Source organism: Equus przewalskii, chromosome 8, assembly GCF_037783145.1.
Source record: "Equus przewalskii isolate Varuska chromosome 8, EquPr2, whole genome shotgun sequence".
In the NCBI taxonomy this organism is placed as follows: Eukaryota; Metazoa; Chordata; class Mammalia; order Perissodactyla; family Equidae; genus Equus; species Equus przewalskii.
In genome coordinates this window covers 7,097,571-7,111,331 of record NC_091838.1, presented here as the reverse complement: position 1 = coordinate 7,111,331, position 13,761 = coordinate 7,097,571, and the positions used below count along the sequence as shown (strand labels likewise).

At 44.5% G+C, this 13,761-nt stretch overlaps 1 long non-coding RNA gene across 1 annotated transcript; it reads left to right on the top strand.

Annotated features, from left to right (window-relative positions):
- Positions 1-3,866: 3,866 nt before the first annotated feature.
- LOC139085005 (uncharacterized) lies at positions 3,867-13,481 on the top strand. Its single transcript, XR_011542956.1, has 2 exons — positions 3,867-4,255; positions 13,038-13,481. It is a non-coding gene; the product is annotated as an uncharacterized lncRNA (long non-coding RNA).
- Positions 13,482-13,761: the final 280 nt, after the last annotated feature.

Sequence of the window (13,761 nt, the reverse complement as noted above, 5' to 3'; positions counted from 1 at the left end):
GAGTTGATCCTCTGTCAGCACATTTGTGGTAGTAAACACCTTTCTTATTTGGGTTCAGCTTTGGTTACTTTGGTTCTGAGCTGCTTCCAGTTGTATTTGAGAGCCTGCACTCTCCACTCTCCATTGCTTCTGCTAGAGGCACAGGCAGTGCCTTCCTTGTGCTGCCTTGTGCCTCTGAGGTTGCTGGTGCCCTGCTGCTCACAATGTTGCTGCAGTCTCAGATGTTACCACTGGCGTCTCCAGGCTGCAAGCACTTCTGCTGCTTCCGGGGTTGCCTGGGACTCATGTTTCCCCACTGGCTCCCTGTGAGCTCTCCACAGGCTCTCCATGGGCTCAGGTGCTGCTGCCCTGTGCACACCTGAGCTGCTGCTCCTGGGTTGTTTGGGAGTGCTGACTGCACTGCTGTCAGGGGTGCTGGGTTCATGAGTTTCACTCTTGCTGCCAGGGGCCTGGGGACCTGGGGACTTGTATGTGGCTCCTGTTGCAGGTAGAGCCAGTGTCAGGTGTGCCACCACTGAGGTCTGGGTCACCAGTTCTGCTGTGATCCTTGAAGCCTCTGGTCGCAGGTCCCACCTGCCACCACTAAGCAGGGAGAGATTGTCGTTCCTGCTCACTCTGTAGCCTCTGGTCTCTGGCATGAGCCAGTGTGTTTTGAAAACTTAGGTCAGGGCTTGCCACACCAGCTGGAAAAATCTGAGTTTTGTATATTGTCTCCACTATTGGAAAGACTGGGCCATTGCCGGGGGAGGGGAAGGGATCTGGGTCACCGGCTCTGCTCTGTGTCCTGAATTCTCAGGGTGTGTGCACTGCCCGCCACTGCTATGGAGTTGCAGGGGCTAATCCACAGGTGCCGTGTCTGCCCCTGCAGCCTCTCTTCTCGGGCACACATGCCAGATCCACTGGGGGCGGGGGTGGGTAGAGGCTAAGCTGAGTCTGTTGTATCTGCCCCTGCAGCCTCTGTTTGCAGGCACACGTGCCTTGGATCGCCATTGCTGGGGGAGAGTGAGGGGACTGCTCCCCTAGTTACACTGCCTCCGGAAGGTCCAGTCCACCTACCTTCAGATATACAGGTGCATGGATCTTAGGCATTCTGTTGGGCTGTATAGGGAGTCCTTTGCTGGTCAATGGATGTCTGATTGGTTGTAACTTAGAGGGAAGAGACAGAGGCAATGAGGCAATAACTCACTCTACTGTGATGCTGACCTCACTCCCCCAGAGTTTCTGAATCAGTATGTCTGGGGTGAGAATCAAGTATTTTTGTTTCTACCAGATCCCAGGTGATGCTGATGCTGACGGTCTAGGGATCACACTTTGAGAACCATTGCTCTAGGCTATGACTTTTTAGTTGGAAGTAAACTATAAAAGAGAAAGAATATTTAAAAGTAGCTTGGCTATGGAAAACAAGTTCTTGAGGAGACGACAGGGGATGGACTGCAGAGAATTGGGGAGGGCTGGACTCTGACAGGACCAGGGCACTGTGTCGTGGCTTACAGGAAGGAGGCCAGCAAGGTCGGGCACAGATAGAGGTACGGAGGTCCACTTGCTTTGAGGAGGCTGTGGGAGCTCCTGTCCGATGGGTTCTATTTTCTCAGTGAAGAACATGCAGGAGCATTAACTGAAGTGAGCAACGTCAGCCATGTGAGGAGAAATTATGAAATAGTTTTGGCACATCCAATATCCCAGGGGAGTGTAATCCATACTAGCGAATGACAGAAGACTCAAGCAGGGTTGAGTACCTTCTTAAGGAGAGAGTTGACTAATCCTCACTTTAGTACATACCAGGAACATCTAAATATTACACTTTAAACAATTCCAGGGAGGATAAGGCCAGGGCAGTATATTCATCAAGATGTCTCCTGGCCCAACAAAGTGCTTGGTGAATGCTCAGCTCACATTTAACTGTAGACGGGCCTGTGAAGTTCAATTTGTGGTTTAATCGTCTCCTTGGAACAAAATGACAGTTTTTACATGGGTATTTTTTTTTTGTTACTTTTAATGAATTAAAAAAATACTTTACTTCATGGGCACACATTGTATAATGTGTGATTGTCTTTTTTTTTTTTTAAGATTAGCACCTGAGCTAACAACAGTTGACAATCTTTTTTTTTTTCTTTCCTGCTTTTTTCTCCCCAAACCCCTCCAGTACATAGTTGTATATTCTAGTTGTGGGTCCTTCTAGCTGTGGCATGTGGGACGCTGCCTCAACATGGCCTAATGAGTGCTGCCATGTCCGCGCCCAGGATCTGAACCCTGGGCCGCCTAAGCGGAGTGCGAAAACTTAATCACTCGGCCACGGGGCCGGCCCTATAATGTGTGATTGTCTTAAGAGACATAATACTTCCTACAACCTTGAAGCATCACCTTAAAAAAAAGAGGCTACAATTGTACAACCACCAGATCCTGAAACGCAGTTTTCTTTCCAGCATTATAGGGAATTCCAACAGGTGCTGCCACATATGAGCGCTTTTCAGCTTACTTCTGACATGTCTGAGCAGCCAGAATCACAATTCAGCAGCTTTCTCTCCGAGGACATAAAAAATAGGGGGAATAAATCTGAATGGCTTTGGAATGGCTTCACACCCCACCACAGAGATGGGGACTGGCCTAAGATTGCGGCTGGTTCTGAGAGGAAGAGATTAAGACCAGTAGGAAATCAGAGGACAGCTCTGTCAGTAGAACAAGTCCGCAGAGAAGAAGGTGGTGAAAAATGGTCCTGTTTTGCCAGGGACTGACTATGTGACCGGAAGGTGGGATTTTCTGTGTTGAACCTCTGATAGTCTTGGCCAGCCAGGACAAGTCGATCACCCCAGCAGGGGCTAAACATTGTGGGGGGGGAAAAAACCAAAATAGTAGTAACCACAGTAAGACTGCTGTTTTGATTTATAGTAGGAAATCGGGCTGGCTTCATGGGTGTGTCACTCGAGTGGTGTAGTCACACAGCCCTGTGCTCAGAAGGGCCCGGTACTTGGCATCATGCTCACTTGAAAGTCTTAATAACGTCGGAAGAAAGTGTTCCTCACTTTCATTCTGTGCTGGGTCCTGCAAGTTATGTAGGAAGAAGCCGGGGTCTTGTTTTTATCTTTGTGTGGCCTGATGAAGAGATGAAGACAGGTTCTCTCTCCTTCTTGCCCTGTCTCTCTTCCTCTCCTCCCCCTCCCTCCTCTCTTCTTCCTCTCCTTTTCTGGTTAAGCAAAGTGAGGTATTTCTTTATCCATTAATTTTATTAAAAGGCCACGCTGTCCTCTCACAATCATTAGTGTGTAAAAAATAAACTTGGCTCAAATACGGGATTTCCACCCTGGATGTGTTTCTCCCAGTATGGAAAAGGGAGCATGGGAAGGAACAGATAAAATACATAGGAAAGTTTAAGAAAGTGTGGTAAAACTTTCAGCTAAGGAGTCTCCACAGGGGGATAAGCCACACATAACTCAGGATCAAAGGGGAAACCTGAGGGAAGATGAAAGGGGTGATAATTGTAAGTTGAGAGAGAGAGAGTTTTATAACAGGTGACAATAACAGGCACTTATGGCTGACACTGGGGGAGGGTTGAACTTGGGGAGAGTGGCTGGTGGCCTGAGGAGGGTCCCCTGACTAATCTCTCCTATGGGAATTTTAATTCTCTCCGAGTTACCTCTACTTGGACATTAAAATCAAGCTTTTCAAAGAGGGTGTTCTACTGTGGTATTTACTTATGCTTTCGTCGTTTTAAATATGCACCATAAGGAGGACGGGGACAGTTGGCTGAGAAAGGGTAGATAACGCTGAATTTGGAGTGTGACGCTCTGCCCTGGTGGCTGGGCTGGGTGTAAGGTTGTAAAGGTGACCTTTGGGAACTCGCTGAGCTCAGCTGTGTTCTCACCGTGACCACACCTCCTAACGGGGATCCAGAAGGCCGGCTTACGTGGAGGGCGAGCACCGTTGCCGCTCCCCGGGTGACCTTATTATCCTCCCCGCCTCACCTGAGCGAGCCGCCCAAGCGACAGGCATCTCGTCGGGTCGTTGAACAAGGCTGTTCCCGGCCACGGGGCGCCGGGCACCGCAGCTCAGAAAGGAAGGTGGAATAGGGCCTGCTGTGAAAGGCGCAGACTCTGCGATTTTGAACGTATTTTTCTTCCCGTCTTTGGATGGCTTGATGTCAAGGCCCTGTGATGGATGAGGCCGGGGAATGCGGGCTGGAATCAGACGCAGGGGTACTGCCCCAGGCGCTGAAAAGGATGCTGCTGTCCCTGTTGTTTCTCTTCCCCATCCCTTGCATGTAAGTAATAGGATTAAGAATCGCTCTGTGGAGGTCTGGGCAAAGCATTCTGGGCTTCTTAGGGGGAAAAAAGTACACTATAAATACAAAGTATGACCCGGCTGGAAAAGAATAATTTTTAAAGCTTAGAAAACTTGGCAGCGCGCGTGTGTGTGTGTTTTTGGGTCCCGAGTTATATTAAACGACGTGATCAATGACTTCCAGGCAATGAAGCAGAAAGGCCGGAGAAGTTCCCAAGGGACTGCCAGTGTGTTCAGAACAAGGACACCAACCCTATGTGCTTTCTTGCTAAAATGCTCTTACATTATAGAAGTTACCCCTCTTTTAAGCTCTGCTTTAACAATTTTAAGACTCAGAACAGGGTTGCTGATGAATGATTTTTAAAATTATTGTGCATATCTACCTATTTCTGGAAGTAAGTTTTATGAAATAGTATACATTTTGTTGGGATGTTTCTGAAGTCAACTCAGGTCTGCCTTGGAAAACAGACTCTATTTGTGTGTTAAGGTAAAAGTGTTCCAGCAGGGTAAATATTTAAAATATTTAAGGAAATGAAGACAATGTCAACATTTCATGAAAGGCAGAGGTCATTGAAATTATTGTTGGATGGTGAATACTTAATTTCAGAAGAGGTGCATCTATTTCTAACGTTCTCTCAAAAACACATCTCCAGCCTTAATTAAAATCTATTTTTAGCGGAAGGTTTTACCGGATAGTCCACTAGAGGGCAGCATTTGATAAGCGTTTGATAGAAATATACGTTCACTGTAATTTATACATCTCATAGAAGTTGAATGTGTTTTATTAACAATGATAATTAGCAGACGGTACTCCTCTTGCTTCCATCAGCACAACGGAGGCAAGGAAGCTATGCAGGCTTGGTTCGTATGTCGGGTAAATAGTTCTTAAAGCAGCATGTCCTAAGTTGGAAAGGGTGTGTTTGTTTTATAGTTTTCAAGATGAAAAAAGCAATCAAAGGAACTAGAAACAATTTAGGTAGTACTTTACAAGCCCTGGATTGATCCCATTGGCTTGCTAAAAAGGAGTTTGGTTGTTTTAACTTGATCTCCAACGCACTATTTACCCTTCCTGGGAAACCAGTCAAATTTGGCTGCCTTCCATATGCTAGAAAAAGCTCGAAGTCAGGGCCAACTGTGGGTTTGACTGAGGTGGCAGAACAGCAGGAGGAGAGGTTGCAGGCTGGTTTCCAGGGGCTAGAAACATCCTCGCCATGCCCAAGGGGCGAGAGTGATTGGGAGGCGGTGGGAGGTACACTCGGCTCACAGATATTGGTCAGTATTTGTTTGTCTTCTATTCACTCGCTATGCAATGATTTTCTGACTTGTGGTGTTGCTTAGCTTTTGTTTGTTGTATTTACAATTTAAAACAAGGAAGCACATACACGTGGTAAACAAACTGTATAAGATGCTACATGATTAAAAACGTCTTTCTCACGCCACACACCAGACCCACTCTCCAGAGATAACTACCAGCAATGATTTTTCGTATATCATTTAGAAAATTTTCATGCAGAAATATGCCTATATGGACATATGTATATACCATATACATTTTTTTATTGAGTTCATAATAGTTTACATCAATGTGAGATTTCAGTTGTGCATTATTTCTTGTCTGTCACCACATAAGTGCTCCCCTTCACCCCCTGTGCCCACCACCCACCCCCCTTCCCCTGGTAACCACTGAACTGTTTTCTTTGTCCCAGTACTTGTTTATATTCAGCATATGAGCGAAATTGTCTGGTGTTTGTCTTTCTCAGACTGGCTTATTTTGCTTAGCGTAATTCCCTCTAGGTCCTTCCATGTTATTGCAAATGGGATGAATTTGTCTTTTTTTCTGGCTGAGCAGTATTCCATTGTGTATATATACCACATCTTCTTTATCCAATCATCGGTCAGTGGGCACTTGGGTTGCTTCCATGTCTTGGCTATTGTGAATAGTGCTGCAATGAACATAGGGGTGCATATGTTACTTTGGATTGTTGATTTCAAATTGTTTAGGTAGATACCCAGTAGTGGGATAGCTGGGTCATATGACAGGTCTATTTTTAGTTTTTTGAGGAATCTCCTACTGTTTTCCACAGTGGCTGCACCAGTTTGCATTCCCACCAGCAGTGTGTGAGGGTCCCCTTTTCTCCACACCCTCTGCAACATTTTTTATTTTTAGTCTTAGTGATTATAGCCATTTTAACAGGCATAAAGTGTATACCATATACATTTTTATATAAATAGGAGCATGCTATTTATACAGATGCTAGTCTGTAACTTGCTTTTTTTTTTTTGTTCAACTCATCTTGGACATCTTCCATATCTTATTGCTTCCAGTCTTATTTCTCTATGACAAAAACTTCATTATTTTTCTTTTCCCCTTTGCTTTGTAGTGTCAGAGAGAGCACTGTCAACATGCTAGGTGTTTAATAACCATTCTAGGATTGATTGCCTAGAATGTCAGTCTGCTCCTGACGAGCTGGGACAAGGAAGAAGGAAGGGTTATGATCATATTGAGGGATTTATTTTGTTCATTTTCAAAAGACAAGAACTGGAAAGAGCACCTTGGGTCATCTTGTGTAATATTTTCCATAGCCTCTAATACTTGAAATTGACTGCAAAAGCCTTGCATTATTTTGGTCTGTGGGTTGTATCAGCTCCCTTCGTCATTCACCAGTGAGCTGTGCTTTTGAATCAGCAGATGTTCCTAATCTCATCATTACGACCGATGCTCTGTGATGACAGGGTGTGAATGGCTCCTCAGAAGCTGAAGAAGACATTCATACAGTCTAGTGGGTCCATGCTGTATCGCGCTGATGATGGTCCTTCATTTTGTTTCTCCTTGGGCCTTGATCAGAAGGACTTGGGCCCCCAGTCCTTCATTTTAAAGATTGCGTATTGGGATAGTTGAAATCACAACAAGAAATCTTGGTACTTTTTACACTAGATCCTTTGTTAAACTATTATTGCCTCGATTTGAGAAACCATTTTTTGTTTCCAGAAGATCTGTGTATTTTATCGTTTAGAAATAATCGTACCTGGAGACTTGATTGTGGTGTAACCTCTCAAATTTTTCTCCAAGTCCTTGCATGGTTTTAACAGTGAGTTACAACCGTTTTCTACTGAATACAGGCTAAGTCTGTGAGGCTGGGCAAGGTCATAGTGAATCTGAGATGTCTGTTTCCTTCCAAGGACCCATGTGTCAGCCAACTGGACTGTTTACCAAATGTGCCCCTACTTTCTTGCCTTTGGGCCTTTTTCTCCTTATTGGCCTTCAAAAGTTCGACCGGTTTCTTAAGGTGCAGCTTTGATGCTACTCAAGCCAGCAGGCTTCCAGGGTGTTCCGTGTGCAGAGATGCGCCCATGGCTCTGGGGAGACAAGGTGGATAGGGCTTGATTTCTTCCCTGCAGTAGTCCATGTGGACTACAGCCACTAGGCAGGGCTGCAAGGGAGGCCTTGAATGTGCTACAGGAGAAGACAGAGGGAGCAGTAAGTTTGTACTGGGGATGAATTTGTGGTTTTGCAGAAGCGATGCTCGAGTTGGTTTTTCAAGAGTTTGAAGATCTTGGTTGACCGGTTACTGCCAGTGGAAGGATATTCCAGTTCTGAACGAAGGCCGTAGGTCTTTTCTAATGGTGGCATGTGGGAGAATGACAAAGAGTCTGTGTCTAAAGGGTAGAGGGCATGTGGAAGAGCTGGAGGCAGACCATGTCTAGATTCTGAGCCTTGATTGTCATGCTCAGGAATTTGGAATGGAAAACCATTGGGAGAATGCCATGCAGGGGATGACTGGGTGGGTGATGATTGTGTTAATCCAAACAGGGACCGTAAGGTGTCCAGGGAGGGAGAGAGAAGAGAATTCCATGGGTCTTGTATATACTGAGTTTAGGGTGCATCAGAGACCTTTCATGGTGATTGCTGATAAGATTTTGAGAGCTAAGAGAGGTTAAGAATGGGGATGTATGAGTAAAAGGTTAACAAAATATTTTCTCCTTCTTTATGAAAAAAATGACCTTGGGTTAACTTTCCAGCTCCGTTTGTCTGGAAACCAGTTAGACGTGAACGCTGGCTGTGTTACCAGGCAACACTGCTTATGCTAAGAATGACCTATGATCAGCAAGTTGCATATGGACTGGGAGGTCCCTGAATGAATATCACCACCTGGCGAGAAGGCACAGATTTGGGCTTTCTGAGTGCAGTGATGTAACTGCCCCCTCCTTTCACTGGGACCTGAAGCTGCGGCTCTGGGACTGTTATAGTAGAAATGGTCCTGATGTGTGGGGCTTCTAGCCAGGGAGGCTTCTGTATCCGCCTATGTGTTCTCAGGCTCTCATCTTGGCCTGTGACATACACCCTTCAAACCAGCCCCTCCCCTGCTGGGAGCAGCCCTACTGGCATGCTGCTTCCTGCTCTGTACCCCTGGGGAAGCCAGCCCCATGTGAGGCTTCCGGGGCTCTGTAAATTCCCCACGCTGAGCCGAAGGCCACAAAGAGTGGACACTGCAGGAAGTAAACATTGAATTTATTTATATGTAAGTGGCAGGCCAAAAACCAAATTGTTCTCTTCTTGCCTGTGAAAGAGATTATTCTGGCTTTGTGCGATCAACTTTTCCCCCGCTGAACCCAACAGTGAGCCAGGTATACGTCCCTAGCATCCAGCACAGTCAGTGCTGGTCACGTGGCAGATGCTCAGTCAATACTTGTTACATAACTGCTGTCAATAAATATTTATCGATTACCTCCCATATGTCAAGTACTCGCTTAGTTGCCAAGAAACAAATATGTGTCAATATGTCCCTTCCCTCAAGGACTTTGTGTTCTGTTAGAAGACTCTTCGGAAGAATGTTGTCCCTGTGTGCGGAAACGGTAACAGTAGAATGAATGACCGACAAGGTTGATGTCATCTTAGACTAGAGAAAGTGACTCTCAGTTAGGACCCATTTTTCAAAGTATGCCTTTGTTACTTCTTTTCAAGGTTATATTCACATTCTCAGATTTTCCTCTCTTTCTCTCTACCAATTAGTCACTAGTTATCATCCTCATCCTTCTCCTCATCATCATCAGTTGGCACTTGTTGAGCACGTATTATTCACCAGGAACTGTGCTAAGTGCCTTGTGTGGATTATCTAACTGACTCCTCATAACAGCTCTATGAGGTGACTGCTAAAAGTATCCCCACTTTACAGGGGAGAAAACTAAGTGGGTGGAACTGGGATCCAGACCCTGAAGTCTGACTCCAGAGCCTTGCTTCTTAATCGCCCCACATTCTGCTTGCTGCAGCCATCACCTCAGTGATATTTAGGTGAAGTGTATTCTAGGCATTTATCTGCTTGGGTCATAAAAAGGGCAGAACTGCATCCTGTGTATGTCTGGAAGTAAATTAAGGCAAATTATTTTTCAAATATTTCATAGGTATAGTGGGTTCAAGACTAATGTAGTAAAAATGTCTAGTTCTCATTTGTGAATCTTTGCTAAGTGAGACATCCCTTAAAGTCCTGTGTTGATTTTTGGATGTGGCATTTGGAAGCGGTTTTATTTATAACATACAAGAAGCAAAAAAAAATCTGATTTTTAAATGGGCAAAGGGCCTGTATAGACATTTTTCCAAAGAAGATATTCAAATGGCTAACAGGTATGTGGAAAGGTGCTCAACATCACTAATCATCAGGGAAATGCAAATGAAAACCACAATGAGATGTCACCTCACATCTGTTAGGATGGCTACTATCAAAAAGACAAGTGCTAACAAGTCTTAGCAAGAGTGTGGAGAAAAGGGAACCCTCGGACATTGTTGGTGGGAATGTCAATTGGTACGGCCACTATGAGAAACAGGATGAAGGTTCCTCAAAAAATTAAAAATAGAGCTACCATAGGATTCAGCAAGTCCACTTCTGAGTATATATCTGAAGGAGATGAAATCAGTAGCTTGAAGAGAAGCCTGCACCCCAGGTTCACTGCGGCGTGATTCACAGTAGCCAAGACTTGGACACAGCCTAAGTGCCTGTCGGAGGATGAAGGCACAGTGTTATATATATATATACAATGGAATATTATTTAGCCATGAGAATGAAGAAAATTGTACCGTTTGTGACAATATGGATGATACTGGAGGACATTATGCTAAGCGAGATAAGCCAGACAGAGAGAGACAAATACTGTATGATGTCACTTATATGCGGAAATTAAAAAAAACCACAAAGGTGAACTCAGAGGAAGAGAGTAGAATGGTGGTTACCAGGGGCTGGCGGGGAGGGGAAATGGGGAGCTGGTACTGTATTGTATACTTGACCTTTGCTAAGAGAATAGATCTTAAGCGTTCTCACCACACGCACGCAAAAGGAAAAAACACGCGAGCAAACACCCCATGTTGGATCTAAAGTTAGAAACTAATGCTAATGTATTATAGTTAAAGCTCAGGCTATAGGACTTTTTGGTTTTACTTTACTTTGCATGTGCTAGTCTAGTTTTATTTTCTCCTTGTGGAAATCTTAGATAACTTTATTTTAAACTTTAATTGTGCCTTGAAGAATTTTACAGGTGTTGTTACGGGTTTAACCGCAGTAGAGAGTTCTGCAGAGTAATACTGAATTTTATGAAGCACTGGGAAGTGGAAAGGCATTTAATTTGCCCAACTTTTCTTGACAATGCTTGAAAATGCCAGAAAAACTTTATTTCTCTTCCCTTTTTTGTAACTAGCTCTCTCCCCTCTTCTCTCTGTCCCCTCTTTCACCCTCCTCTGGTTTTCTTGGGGAAGGGAGGTTTGGTCTCGCTTCTGTCCGGGTTAGCCACATGGGAACTGGTCCACCATGTTGCTGGGTTCTTCTGCTGCCGGCTCTGCCTCCCCTTCCCCCAACTCTTGTGCAAGGCTGCTGGGGAGATGGCACAGGGAAGTTGGAGCTTCTTTTTACATTCTTGTCCCTAAATCTCTACAACTCCACGAGTACAAGGTTGTGTGTGTAAGTAGAGAGTTGATATGATGTATTGTCCAAATGGGACAATTTTGAGAGTGAAGCAGGGACTGTTAGTAATGACACCAGGACATCAGACACAAAGGGGCGGTCCCAGGCAAGCTGAGATGAACGGCCACTTCAGTGTAGGAGACATCCACTGAAGGCTTGTGGACGACAGAAGGGAAGCGCACAGCAAGCTACAACTTATTATTATTTTATTTATTTTATTTTTTATTGCAGTAACATTGGATTATAACATTATATAACTTTCAGATGTACATCGTAATATATTTAGAATTCTGTATAGATTACATCATGGTCACTACCCCAAAACTAATTATAATCCATCGTCACACCTGTGTCCCTAATCACCCCTTTCGCCTTCCCTCCTCTCCTCTTCCCCTCTGGTAATCATCAGTCCAATCTCTGTTGCTATGTGTTTGTTTGTCATTTTTATCTTCTACTTATGAGTGAGATCATAGGGTATTTGACTTTCTCCCTCTGACTTATTTCACTCAACGTAATACCCTCAAGGTCCATCCATCTTGTCACAAATGGCCGGATTTCATCATTTCTTATGGCTGAGTAGTATTCCATTGTGTATATATACCACATCTTCTTTATCCATTCGTCCCTTGAGGGTTACCTAGGTTGCTTCCAAGTCTTGGCTATTGTGACTAATGCTGCGATGAACATAGGGGTGCATGTATCTTTATGCTTTTGTGTTTTCAAGTTCTTTGGATAAATACCCAGCAGTGGGATAGTGGCTGGACCAGTTTGCACTCCCACCAGCAGTGTACGAGGGTTCCCTTCTCTCCACATCCTCTCCCACACTTATTTCCTGTCTTGTTCGTTATAGCCATTCTGACGGGAGCGAGGTGATATCTCATTGCAGTTTTGATTTGCAAGCTACAACTTAAAATTGACTGTCACTTGCTCATTACCTTCTTGAAAGCCCCTCAGCATCCCTACCCCGGGAGATTCGGATCTCCTCTCCTCCTGCTTATGGCTCAGGTTTGGGGACACGGAGGGATTGATGTGAAGGGCCCTCTCTCCTGTGCTGTCTAATAGGGTAAACATTTAAACTTAGATTAAATAAATTTTAAAATTCAGATTCCAGGGCACATCAGCCACATTTCAAATGCTCAACAGCCACACGTGGCGAGTGGCTGCCTTATTGGACAGCATGGGTGTAGAACATTTCCATCGTCTTGGAAACTTCTCCTGGATAGCCCTGCACTCTCCTCTTCCTTTCCTAGCTCCAGGTCCTTTATCTTCTCCACCCCGCCTCGCCCCCTCCAACACACAAGCTGCCAGACTGTCCAAATTTCATTTGTTTATTTTTCAGAAAAGTTGGCCGTTCAGGTTTGCCCAAACAGCCTTTTTTCTTTCCACTAAAAAGAACTGTCAAAACTGTCTGAGGTGTTTTCCTCAAAACCAAAGACCTGTCTGCCTGGAGATGAATGATCACTCTCTCCTAGAAGGCAGAAGGACCCACAGTCAGCTGGGTTTCTCTAAAGTTACGACACTGGTGCGCGAATGTGGCGTTTGGAAGCAGGTTTATTACTTGATCATCGTGTGGTGGATAAAGACGGGTAAGAAGTTCTCAGTCAAATCCTTTGTTTATTTGGCTATAAAAAGCACAGAGAAGAAAATGAAAAAAGAATTATGGCTCAGCCTTAGGTGCAACATTAACTTCTAAGTAGAAAATATTTGACTTGTACTGAGGGAGAGTCTGTCTGCAGTATGTTGAATAATCTTGCCAGATGGCCGTCCAAACAAGTGAACCGAGCAAAACAGCCCAGATTTATGGTTTCGTTGCAGGCGAAAAGAACTTTCCTATTAAAAGGAAGAATTTCATGTTAAGGTGCTGCGGCTTACATAACGATTTTGGATTGGGAGATACGCTAGAAAATAGTTCCATTGCAGAAGATGGTAAACATCCGCCCGAGAGAAGAGATGATTCACTTCGTGGGAGCCGTGCCAAGGGTGTGTGCTTAGAGTCCAGTTTTTCCAGACGAACATCATGTTGTAAAAGTCCTAGGGCTTCAGCCTCCGCTCAGGGACATTTATTGCTGGAGTTTTCTCAGAAAACTGTCTTCTTTCCATTGCCACCGCCTCAAAGAAACTTAAAGGGGAGACGCTGCTCCGTGTGGTTTCCTTTTTTGTAACCCTTTTTTTTTAAGGGAAGATCAGACTCCAAGTGACTGTAGTAGCCTTGCGATTTTTATTCTGTTTATTTATTTAATAAACTTTCCAGTATATTTTCATGTGCCTATTATTCTGGGCCTTATTGCCCTCTCTTTCCCCCAAGTTTGTTTGGAATTTACTCTTCCATTTCTGCCCTTGGTAGAATAGGTAGAAAAAGGCTATGAAATTACGTACAAGGAAAGACATATGCCCAACTCACGACTGGGAATTTTAACCGACTACACACATATAAACTAAGGTGCATGATAATATATAAGAAAGGATGATCGATATTGCATAGAGACAAACACTTTAGGTACCCAAGACGTGGTTCATGTTTCCCACTTGGATCTCCTGC